Here is a 12176-nt window from a genome sequence, read left to right as displayed (position 1 = left end):
GTTGCAGCATCAGCTTTGGGCAGGAGAGTGGTGTGATGAGTGTAAATTGCCTCTGCTGGGACACTGGATGTCAGGAGCTGTCATGTCCTGTGTGGGCTGAGTGCTCGGATTACCTGTGCAGACCAGTGATGTGGTGGGTTTTTTTTTACATTGCTTGTCTGTATAAAGCTTCCTCTTGACAGCGAGGGCTGTTCACAGCCAGAAACTTTGTAAGTCACAATTCTGGTTTTAAATGGTTGTGCATTCGCAGTTGTTTCCCCATTCGTGCTGGTGCTTTTCCCCGAAATCTGTCCCGTGGTTCCCTGCACATGGAACACGGGCTCGTATCTTGGATCACTCGGGAACCTGTTTTTAATATTGAGAAACCTAGGTCAAGGCTCATGGCCCAGGACAGCACCAAGCTGGGAATGAAGGTGCGGTAAATTGAGTAGTGACTATGCGATGCCAAGTTTGGGTTTTTAAAGCCTATGGATTGTAAGAGGGATGGATGACTGAGGGAAGTGAGGAGCTCGATAGTTCTGAAGTCCCAGGAAAGAATGAGTTAGGGTAGGACAGGGTGCAAGGTGTCCTGATTTCAATACAGTAAGGATACTGGGAGAAGGGAAGTGTGTAGGATCGAGTATATGGGAATTAGGAAGAAGAGAGAAAGATCAGAGGGGCACTGGCCATAAAGAATTGTGGAGCTGAGGAGAGACTGGTTTAAGTTTCGCACTGAGACCAGTCTGTCTGTGACTGACACCATGTAGTGCAGTGAATTCTCTGTCTGGATTGTAGACCAGTCTCCTAGCAATAGGCTGTGATCTCGTTGGTTTTTTTTGTGCTGGTATTCAGGGCCCTTTTGTAAGTTTGCCATTAATGGAGTGTCTTGGGCTGGGTGAGGCGGGCAGGAGGCCTGTTATTTTGTGATTGAAAGGTTTGGGTTAATGACCATGTAACTAGTGTCTTCTATTGACTCGGAGAATGGGAACGATATTCATACAAATCCAGTTGCAGTATCCCTATCGGACGCTGCCGCCTGCCAACCATCAGGACACAGCCTGGTGCAGCTGCACCCGCACAACACGTGAAAATAGGAGGGAAATACTTCACCGCATCGAGTGTCCGAGTGATTTCTGCCTAGATAGCAGTGGAATTTTAAGCATAGATGAGTTACGCCCATAAACATTTTACACTGGAGTATCTGCAATCCTTTATGCCAGTACAAATGTCCATTCAGCCGAAGCATTCCCCGCCCGCAAAACTGTCCACGTTCCCAGGTCACAGTGACGAGTTTCTGCCGATTATGCCCGTTTGGGGGTGTTCATCACATTGTGTCCAGATTCTCGGGCGCGCAGGTACCCGTGGTCACATGACTCCAGCGTTAATCACCTGTACCTGCAGTGAAAAAGGGTCCACCCGAAACGTCGACTCTAATTTCTCTCCACGGATGTTGCCTGGCCTGCTGAGTTTTTTCAGCATTTTCTGTTGTTATTTTCGATTTCCAGCATCTGCAGTATTTTGCTATTGGCCAATTGAAGCCTGGCTGCCTGTTGTGTTTCTCTTGCTGCTGCTGGGATTACTTTTAAATTCAGTTTAAATTGGTCTAAATTCAGTTTAAATTGGTCTAAATTCAGTCAATTACGGCAGAGCAGGGTGTACCTGTGTGACTTCAATTGACTGTTGATCACGGGTATTGTGTACCACGGGCAGATCAAAGCAGCCAATTGAAGCCAATTTAAAAAGTAAGACCAGGAGCATTAAATCAGTCAGTTGAAGAATGGCTCATTTCCTGGCCACCCCACTCCCTTGTGATGTTGGAGGATTGCCCTGTTCCAGTCGCGAATTGATTACGATCGATTGCACTGATGCGCGGGAGATTTTACGTTTGGGTTTAGGCTAGAGAGTTTGCGCAGAACCTTGAGTGTAACTTCACCTTGGCAGCACTGGTGCCGTGTCCAGCGCATTCTGCTGATTGCACTCCGAGTGGAAACTCCATGCCCGCATTTATACAGCGCCATTGAAATATATCTCGACGTTTCACACAATTAATTACTTCCTGGCTTTCTGGAGCGTGGTGACTTGTAAACGTCCGATCTGTGCCAAGACAAGGGTAATGCAGTAGATGTCATTTATCTGGATTTTCAAAAGGCCTTCGATAAGGTACCCCATGATAGACTGATGAACAAGGTCAGAGAATGCGGAGTCAGGGGACAAGTAGCAGAATGGATAGCTGGCTGGCTTCAGGACAGAAAGCAGAGAGTAGGAGTAAAGGGTAGTGGCAGGAGGTGGGTAGTGGTGTTCCACAAGGATCAGTGCGGGGAACACTGATGTTCACAATTTACATTGGCCCTGAAATTAGGATCGGGAGCTTGCCGCGCGTGCAAGCCCCCGATGTGCACTTACCCGGCGCGCTGACATTTGAATCCTGGCCCGCATTGCATTTCCTCTCACTGGCCCGCTTGAGGTCCTGCCGCGCTGTGCATGCGTGACCCAGCAGCGTACTTAGTGCGATGAGCCGGCTGGGATCACGTGAGCACAGGGCAACCAATGGGAGGTTGCAAAAGTTCATTCATGAGTTTGAGAGTAAGAGCTGTCAAACTCATGAAAACTCCTGGCCCCAAAACACTACTTAAAGTTGAAAGAAAATTTAAAAAAACATTGCACTACTTAAATGAGCCATAAATAACTAAAAAACTATTTTAAACAATAATTTTAAAATTTGAAAAAAATTATTATATAAAAAATCAGGGCTAAAACTAAACTTGCCTTACTGTAAATTCTTTAAAAATAATAAACCTGTGGAAATTTTTTTTATAAATTGTATTAATAGACCACTTACCTGTAAAACTAAGTACTTACGTGTGGTTTTTCAATGCGTAAAAACCGGAGGCCTTTACACATGCGCAACTCTCTAAAAATAAAGGAAATCCAAGTTGCACGCGCAGACTCCTGCGCGCACGCGTTCAGCCTCCTGCGCGCACGCGTTCAGCCTCTTAACCCCTTGGGTCAGAGGAGAGGAAATGCCGGTTTTCCCCGCATGCGCTGTGCATGCTGAAAACCGGCAATTCCTCCGGGCACACGCGTGAGTACCCCATCCGTACTCGCGCGTTGGGAGAGGAATTACTGGGCCATTAATGATTTAGACTTTGGAATCAAAAACACAATTTCTAAATTTGCAGATGACACCAAATTGGGGGATAGTCAATACTGAGGGGGACTGCAACAAATTACAGGAGGACATTAATAAACTTGCAGAATGGGCATATAATTGGCAAATGAAGTTCAGCACAGATAAATGTGAACTATTACATTTTGGTAGGAAGAATAGGGAGGTCACTTATCACTTGGAGGGTGCGAGTCTAGGTGGGGTAGAGGAACAAAGGGATCTCGGAGTACAAATACACAAATCACTAAAAGTAGCACCACAGGTTAACAAGGCCATAGAAAAGCAAACCAAGCACTAGGGTTTATTTCTGGAGGGATAGAATTGAAAAGTCGGGAAGTTATGCTAAACCTGTATCGAACCTTGGTTAGACCACACTTGGAGTTACTGTGTACAGTTCTGGTCTCCATATTATAAAAAGGATATAGAGGCACTGGAGAGGGTGCAGAGAAGATTTACAAGGATGATACCAGAAATGCGAGGGTATACATGTCAGGAAAGGATGAACAGGCTGGGTCTCTTTTCTCTTGAAAAAAGAAGGCTGAGGGGTGACCTAATAGAGGTCTTTAAATTATGAAAGGTTTCGATAGAGTGGACACAGAGAATGTTTCCACTTGTGGGGAAGAGCATAACTAGAGGCCATCAATATAATATAGTCACCAAGAAATCCAATAGGGAATTCAGAGGAAACTTCTTTACCCAAAGAGTGGTGAGAATGTGGAACTCGCTACCACAGGGAGTGGTTGAAGCGAATAGTATAGATACATTTAAGGGGAGGCTGGACAAGCATACGAGGGAGAAGGGAATAGAGGGTTATGCTGATAGATTTAGAAGAGGAAAGACGGGAGGAGGCTCAAGTGGAGCATAAACGCCGGCATGGACTGGTTGGGCCGAATGGCCTGTTTGTGCCATATATCCTATGTAATCCCACCAACAGCAATGAACGTCTAACCTGTTGTGATGGTGATTGCGGGAGGAATGTTGGTACTGGGAGAAGGCCTGTTCTCCAAACAGCCAGGGGACCTTCAACATCCACCTCAAAAGACAGACAGGGGCCTTGGTTTAACGTCCCATCTGAAGGACAGCACCTCTGACAGTTCAGCACTCCCTCAGTATCGCAGTGGGCTGTGAGCCCAGGTTGTGAGGCAGGGGTTGTCAAACCCACGGCCTGCTGACCCAGAGGTGAGAGTGCGGCCCACTAAGCCAAGCTGACACCAGCCCTGTTATTAAAAACAGAAGATGCTGGCATGAGACACAGCATCTGGAAGGAGAAAAAAACAAGTTATGAGATCTTGAGTATGTCCCCTTCACAGATACCGACTGAGCTGCTGCTTTTCCTCTTTATTTGTTATTTCTGTCTCCGTGCCCCTACACACCCTCAGAAGATGCATCAAGGTTGAGAATGGGGGAACTAAAGTGATGTTTTCCTTCGTCTCTCCACAGTGTCACACCTGAGATCAGGAATTGCAGTGGTACGGTAAGGTAGTGTAGCGATTTTATATTACTGGACTAGTAATCCAGAGTTTTGGACTAGAATCCAGAGAACATGAGTTCAACTCCCACCACGGCAGTATGAGAATTTGGAATCTGTTTTGAACATCTGGAAATTAAACATTGGTATCATTAAATGTGACCATGTAGCTATAGGATTGATGTAAAAACTCAACTGGTTCACTAATAATGTCCCTTAGGAAATCTGTTGTCCTTACCTGGTCTGGCCTATATTTGTTTCCAGTCCCACACCAATGTGGTTTGTCTGAAGTGGCCTAGTACACACAATTGTATCAAACCTTCCTGGGCAACAAATGCCGAGCTGACGAGCTACGCTCACATCCCGAGAGCAAATTAAGAAAATTTAAATTCTGGAACCTATTGGGTGTTTAGCACTTGGGGTGCAGACCCCATTTGTATAGAACACAATGAAATGGACAAACCTCGCGTTCCTGAACTGGAGATTGGAGATTTTTTTGGTGTGCACCAGCTCGCTGCGATCTGTCAGACCCGGGTTTGTCCCACTTACAATGGCCCTTAGATATACTGGAGAATACAGTGAAGGAGCTTTCACTGCGCCATTGTTCCTTTCGACCCTAAACTAATGGTTTGGAACTAGGAAGTTGGAAGCCAACTAACAACACTGGTTCACCTTGGATTAGCCCAGGCAGTTTCTGTGTTTTGTGCAACCCTTGCTCTTTCCCAACAATGTGTCTCCAACTGCATCTCACTCTCTGTAGGCAATTGTCTGCAGTTTGTGTAGGATACCAGCAGCAAAGCTTTAGACATCACCTCTTCTGCTGTGGGACGAGCTTTATAGACCTGAAAGGGGATGAGTAAGAGGGAACCTCATAGAGGTACATGAACTGAAAAATACCACAGACGGGTGGATGTGGAACACTGTGACTGGACAAGGGGACAAACTAGTAAACGGCAAATTCAGAACTGATGTCAGGAAGTTTTTCTTTACAAAGAATGATCCGCACTTGGAATGGACACGTATAGTAGCCACGGCAAAAGTACTGGAATCATTTATAAAAGAAAGAACTTGCATTTGTATAGCGCCTTTCACGACCTCAGGATGTCCCAAAGTGCTTTACAACCAATGAAATACTTTTGAAGCATAGCCACTGTTGTAGGAAACGTAGCAACCAATTTGCGTAAAGCAAGGTCCCACAAACAGCAAACCGTTTGATGTGGTGCGATTGGGGGAGATTGTAAGGTCTTTCTGGATGGATGAGGTAGAATGAACTGAATAGCTTTCTTCTCTGTATTTATTTTGTAATCTTGTGACTTTTTTTTAAACCCAGCAGAAAATCCTCTTGCAGTGCAGTCATTGCTGTAGTACCGGAATGTTGCCACTAAGAGGCACTGTAATGCAGTTCTATATTGATGTAGTGCTCGACTTCCGCCAATAGATGGCGCTGTAGCCATCCTTGGTGCAAGGCGCCACCCAGCGGTTGGCATGCGGTACTACAACGTATGCCGGCGGTGTTATTTTGTTGTGGCGCCGCCTAGCGACAAGAATTTGCATGGTAGCCATAATAGAAGATTTCTGAGGAACATTTTCTGCTGATCGGGAATAAAAGCAATATAGTGCGGATATTTTGACTCTACTTGTGCTTTTTATATAAAACTTAGGTAGCTCGGAGACAACAACAATTTGCATTTATATACCGCCTTTAAAGTAGTATAAACGTCCCAAGGCGCTTCACAGGAGCGTTATCAAACAAAATCTGACACTGAGCCACATAAAGAAATATTAGGCTGGGTGACCAAAAGCTTGGTCAAAGAGTTTTAAGGAGCGACTTAAAGGAGGAGAGAGACGGAGAGGTTCAGGGAGGGAATTCCAGAACTTGGGGCCTAGGTGGCTGAAGGCACGGCCACCAATGGTGGAGTGATTAAAATCGGATAAAAAACAACCGATTGCCTTAAATAATTTCTTTCTCTCTGCCTCATTCCCTCTACTTTTGTTGGGCCCCCCTCCTTAAATAACCCTCAGTGCCCATTCTATTATTGTTATAGTGACACACGAGTCAGTCCACAGCATTATTGTGGCATTTAAATCACTAGGATACATGATAAGGAGTCAAGGTTGGAACCATCACTTGGAATTCCACTACACTCCCACCAGCCTGGTTTAGCATCTAACTTGTGCTGGATGTGTGGGATTTTTTTTTTGTCAATTTTATTTCTCTTTCAGACCTGAATGCACCGACTTATGCTGGGGTTATCTCAGCCCTCTGGTACCTCATTGCAACAGTGACTACACTTCAAAAGTATGTCATTGGCTGTAAATGCTTTAGGACGTCCTGAGGATCTGAAAAGTACAATATAAATGTAATTTGTTTATTCTTGCCGGCGAGTGTCTGCAGATTACTGGAGGGCTTCACGGGTGAGCGTCATCACATCCTCTGCTAAAGTTGAGTCACTGGAAATGATTAGGAGAAGGAACCCTGGATGACCAACTTAATCCCCCCCCCCCCCCCCCCCAGCTTAGGGGCATTCCGACCAATTGTAGCATCTCAACTGCTGCCCAGGGTAAGATGGGCTAACTCCGCACCAACCAGCAACCAAATAAAGGATCTGCACGACTCTGCCCCACACAGGGTGGTGTATTTACCCACTGAGCTTGTAGTCAAATCCCTCCATGGCCCTGCCCCTCCCTATCTCTGTAACCTCCTCCGGCCCTACAACCCTCCGAGATCTCTGCACTCCTCCAGTTCTGGCCTCTTGTGCATCCCCGATTTCATTCACCCCACCAGTGCCTTCAGCTGCCTGGGCCCTGAGCTCTGGAATTCCCTCCCTGAACCTCTCCGCCTCTCTACTTCTCACTCCTCCTCCTTTTAAGGCACTCCTTAAAATCTACTTCTGACTAAGGCTTCAGTCATCTGTCCTAATATCTCCTTATGTGGTGCGGTGTCAAATTATGTCTGATTAAGTTTCTGTGAAACGAGCTGTTAGTACAAGTTGGTTCTGTGGCGAGTCGTTAGGTTTGTTTATAGCCTTGAGAATTAGTGATTTAAAAAAATCTCAGCTTTTCTCTATGAAGCCACATTCCTGGTGACACCAGAGTGACTCATGGCTGAGGTCAGTGTGCTGTGACTGGATATCTGCCCTTCCACTTGTGTGTCTGTGTCTGTGTGTGTGTGTATATATGGCTGTGAGCAAATCCTAATCCAATGCCCTGTCAATGAGCTTTACTATGTTTGTTGCCAGGGGTAGGATCTGAATGAGTTCAGAAGCCATTTAAAATGGGGACAAAAGCTGCCAGCTTGTTTACTGAAGGATCCAGGTTTCATATTTGGCAAAATGACAAGTCTGTTTTACTTTTCTTGCCATTTTCTCCTCCACTTCCTGAAGGTCTTGCTGGGGGTACAGTTCCATGATACCAGTCACCACTTAGCCCCTCACACAAGAGACCATTCATCATGCGTGAGCCTAAACTATTCGACTGTGGGGGGGCAGACCATTGTTCGATCCTATCCACGACCATGGTCCCCACAGGCACTTTTCAACAGGGGGTGGGGGTGTCACTGGATAGTGATCAGATGCAGCAATCCTGGCTGATTTTTTTTTAATTTACTCTCCATGGCTCACGGGTGTTGAGACCAATTGTACCTCCCCTCCCGCCCACTGTTGTCCTGGCCCAGATCAGCTAATTTAGTACAGAACAGGGATAGAAACTTGAATAGTTTAATATGTAGGGCTCAGAGCTACAATGCTGTAGAGTTATTGTTTTACGATGTTAGTATACTTAATAAATAAACAAAATCATTTCTTGTTGGCCTAGAATTTCTACTGTGTGATAAAATAACACAAGGACTGGTCCACTGTTCTTGCACAGTTTAATTTCCAGACCATTCTCTATTTGGGCTGTCTCTCGCTCTCTCTCCCTTGGCTGGAGATCCATTGCTGTCGAACACTTTCTGCCCCCTGGTGGGGAAGTACCAGGTCTGCACTTGCCTACTCGGTGCAACCCAGCTGAGATAGGAAACTCGTAGAATAGGAGGATCCAGCTAAATGCTTGCAGGTGTCTGTTAAAGAATGAAATGTTTGATCGGAAAATTTACTTTGAGCACCAACGGTCCAATATTTCACCTGCTGTTACTGATAAATTTATACAGTGCTCACGGTTAGCGTGCGGAGTGTAGTTCTGAGCACCCCCATAATAAAATGAACGTTGAGGCTATAGAGAGCGTACAGAACATATTCCCCAAGATGATGCCAGGGCTGGGAAACTATAGTGATGAGGGGAGACTTGCAAGACGGGGGTTATTTCCACTGGAAAAGCGAAGGCTAAGAGGTGATTTAATCGAGGAGTTCAGCATTCTGAAGGGTTGTGTTAGGGTGAATCGTATTTCCTCTAGCTGGGGAGTGAGTGATGATTTAAAATCAACCCTTTAAGAGAGTGAGGAGAGAAGTTAGGAAAATATTCTTTACACAGAAGCATGGATTGCTTTGCCACAAACGGGAAATTAATGGTGGGAAATATGGAGATGGCAAAAACACTGAATATTTTATATCAGTCTTTACAGTAGAGGACACTAAGAATATCCCAACACTGGACAAACAGGGGGCTAAAGGAGGGGGAGGAGCTAAACACGATCAAAATCACTAAGGAAGTGGTACTCGGTAAAATAATGGGACTCAAGGCGGATAAATCACCTGGACCTGATGGCTTACATCCTAGGGTCTTGTTGGAAGTGGCGGTAGGGATTGTGGATGCATTGGTAATAATTTTCCAAAACTCCCTGGACTCGGCAAAGGTCCTGGCAGACTGGAAAACTGCTAATGTAACACCCTTATTTAAAAAGGGCAGTAGACAGAAGGCTGGAAACTATAGACCGGTTAGCCTAACATCTGTGGTAGGTAAAATTTTGGAGTCCATTATTAAGGAGACAGTAACAGGACATTTGGACAATCATAATTTAATAGGACAAAGTCAGCATGGTTTTATGAAGGGGAAGTCATGTTTGACAAATTTGCTGGAGTTCTTTGAGGAAGTAACATATAGGGTGGATAAAGGGGAACCAGTGGACGTAGTGTATTTAGACTTCCAAAAGGCATTTGACAAGGTGCCACACAAAAGATTATTGCTTAAGATAAAAAATCACAGGATTGGGGGTAATATTCTGGCATGGATAGAGGATTGGCTATCTAACAGAAGGCAGAGAGTTGGGATAAATGGTTCATTCTCAGACTGGCAATCAGTAACTAGTGGTGTTCTGCAGGGGTCAGTGCTGGGTCCCCAACTCTTTACAATCTATATGAACGATTTGGAGGAGGGGACCGAGTGTAACATATCAAAGTTTGCAGATGATACTAAGATGGGAGGGAAAGTAGTGAGTGAGGAGGACATAAAAAACCTGCAAGGGGACATAGACAGGCTAAGTAAGTGGGCAGAGATTTGGCAGATGGAATACAATACTGGAAAGTGTGAGGTTATGCACTTTGGCAGGAAAAATCGTAGAGCAAGTTATTATCTTAATGGCAAGAAACTGGAAAGTACTGAAGTACAAAGGGATCTGGGGGTCCTGGTGCACGAAACTCAAAAGGTTAGTATGCAGGTGCAGCAAGTGATTAAGAAGGCCAATGGAATGTTGGCTTTCATTGCTAGGGGGATAGAATATAAAAATAGGGAGGTATTGCTTCAGTTGTACAAGGTATTGGTGAGACCGCACCTGGAATACTGCATACAGTTTTGGTGTCCATACTTAAGAAAAGACATACTTGCTCTCGAGTCAGTACAAAGAAGGTTCACTCGGTTAATCCCGGGGATGAGGGGATGGACATATGAGGAGAGGTTGAGTAGATTGGGACTCTACTCATTGGAGTTCAGAAGAATGAGAGGCGATCTTATTGAAACATATAAGATTGTGAAGGGGTTGGATCGGGTGGATGCGGGGAGGATGTTCCCGATGATGGGTGAAACTAGAACTAGGGGGCATAGTCTTAGAATAAGGGGCTGCTCTTTCAAAACTGAGATGAGGAGGAACTACTTCACTCAGAGGGTGGTAGGTCCATGGAATATGCTGCCCCAAAAAGCTGTAGAAGCTACATCATTACATAAATTTAAAACAGAAATAGACAGTTTCCTAGAAGTAAAGGGAATTAAGGGTTATGGGGAGCGGGCAGGAATTTGGACATGAGTCTAGGTTCGGATCGGACATAGCCCTGTGGGTAGCGGAGCGGGCCCAGGGGCTGTAGACTGATCCTGCTCCTATTTCGTGTGTCTAATTCTGTTAGATTCAGGAGATGGTTCTGTGATAGTGGATTGGCGGTTAGGATCAGATCAGCCATGATCTTGTTGAATGGCAGGGCAGGCTCGAGGGGCCGATTGGCCTACTCCTGCTCCTATTTCTTATGTTCTTATGTCCTAGGAAGCACATTCCATAGGATATACATTCCATAGGATATACATTCCATAGGATATACGGCACAAACAGGCCATTCGGCCCAACCAGTCAATGCCGGCGTTTATGCTCCACTCGAGCCTCCTCCCGTCTTTCCTCCTCCTAAATCAATCAGCGTAACCCTCTATTCCCTTCTCCCTCGTATGCTTGTCCAGCCTCCCCTTAAACACATCTATACTATTCGCTTCAACCACTCCCTGTGGTAGCGAGTTCCACATTCTCACCACTCTTTGGGTGAAGATGTTTCTTCTGAATTCCATATTTGATTTCTTGGTGACTATCTTATATTGGCCTCTAGTTATGCTCTTCCCCACAAGTGGAAACATTCTCTCTCTATCCACTCTTATCAAAACCTTTCATGATTTTAAAGACCTTTATTAGGTCACCCCTCAGCCTTTTTTCAAGGAGTAGAGTTGCATCAAGGAGTGTTGGCCTTTATTGCAAAGGGAATGGAGTATAAAAGTAGGGAAGTCCTGTTACAACTGTACAGGGCGTTGGTGAGACCACACCTGGAGTAGTGCGTACAGTTTTGGTCTCCTTATTTAAGGAAGGATATACAGTACTTACATTGGAGGCAGTTCAGAGAAGGTTCACGAGGTTGATTCCGGAGATGAAGGGGTTGTCTTATAAAGAAAGGTTGAGCAGGTTGGGCCTATACTCATTGGAGTTTAGAAGAATTAGAGGGGATCTTATTGAAACATATAAGATTCTGAAGGGGCTTGATAGGGTAGATGCAGAGAGGATGTTTCCCCTCGTGGGCGAATCTAGAACTAGGGGCATAATTTCAGAATAAAGGGCACCCTTTTAAATCGGAAATGAGGAGGAATTTCTTCTCTAAGGGTCGTGAATCTTTGGAATTCTCTTCCCCAGAGAGCTGTGGAGGTTGGGTCATTGAATATATTTAAGGTGGAGATAAGACAGATTTTTGAACGATAAGGGAGTCGAGGGTTATGGGGAGCGGGCAGGGAAGTGGAGTTGAGGCCAAGATCAGATCAGCCATGATCTTATTGAATGGCGGGGCAGGCTCGAGGGGCCAAATGACCTCCTCCTGCTCCTACGTCTTATGTTCTTATGTTATCTTTTAATTGAAAATTGGATAAATGTTTGGTGTAGAGGATGATACAGAG

At 45.2% G+C, this 12176-nt stretch overlaps 1 protein-coding gene across 2 annotated transcripts in view; it reads left to right on the top strand.

Moving 5' to 3' along the window:
- Positions 1–12176, top strand: part of klhl21 (kelch-like family member 21) — a 35494-nt gene that overhangs the window by 5878 nt on the left and 17440 nt on the right. The window lies entirely within an intron of this gene.

Source organism: Somniosus microcephalus, chromosome 25 (genome assembly GCF_052327205.1).
Source record: "Somniosus microcephalus isolate GS21.2 chromosome 25, FLI_Smic_1.0, whole genome shotgun sequence".
Classification (NCBI taxonomy): domain Eukaryota; kingdom Metazoa; phylum Chordata; class Chondrichthyes; order Squaliformes; family Somniosidae; genus Somniosus; species Somniosus microcephalus.
This window is presented reverse-complemented; position numbering and strand designations above follow the sequence as displayed.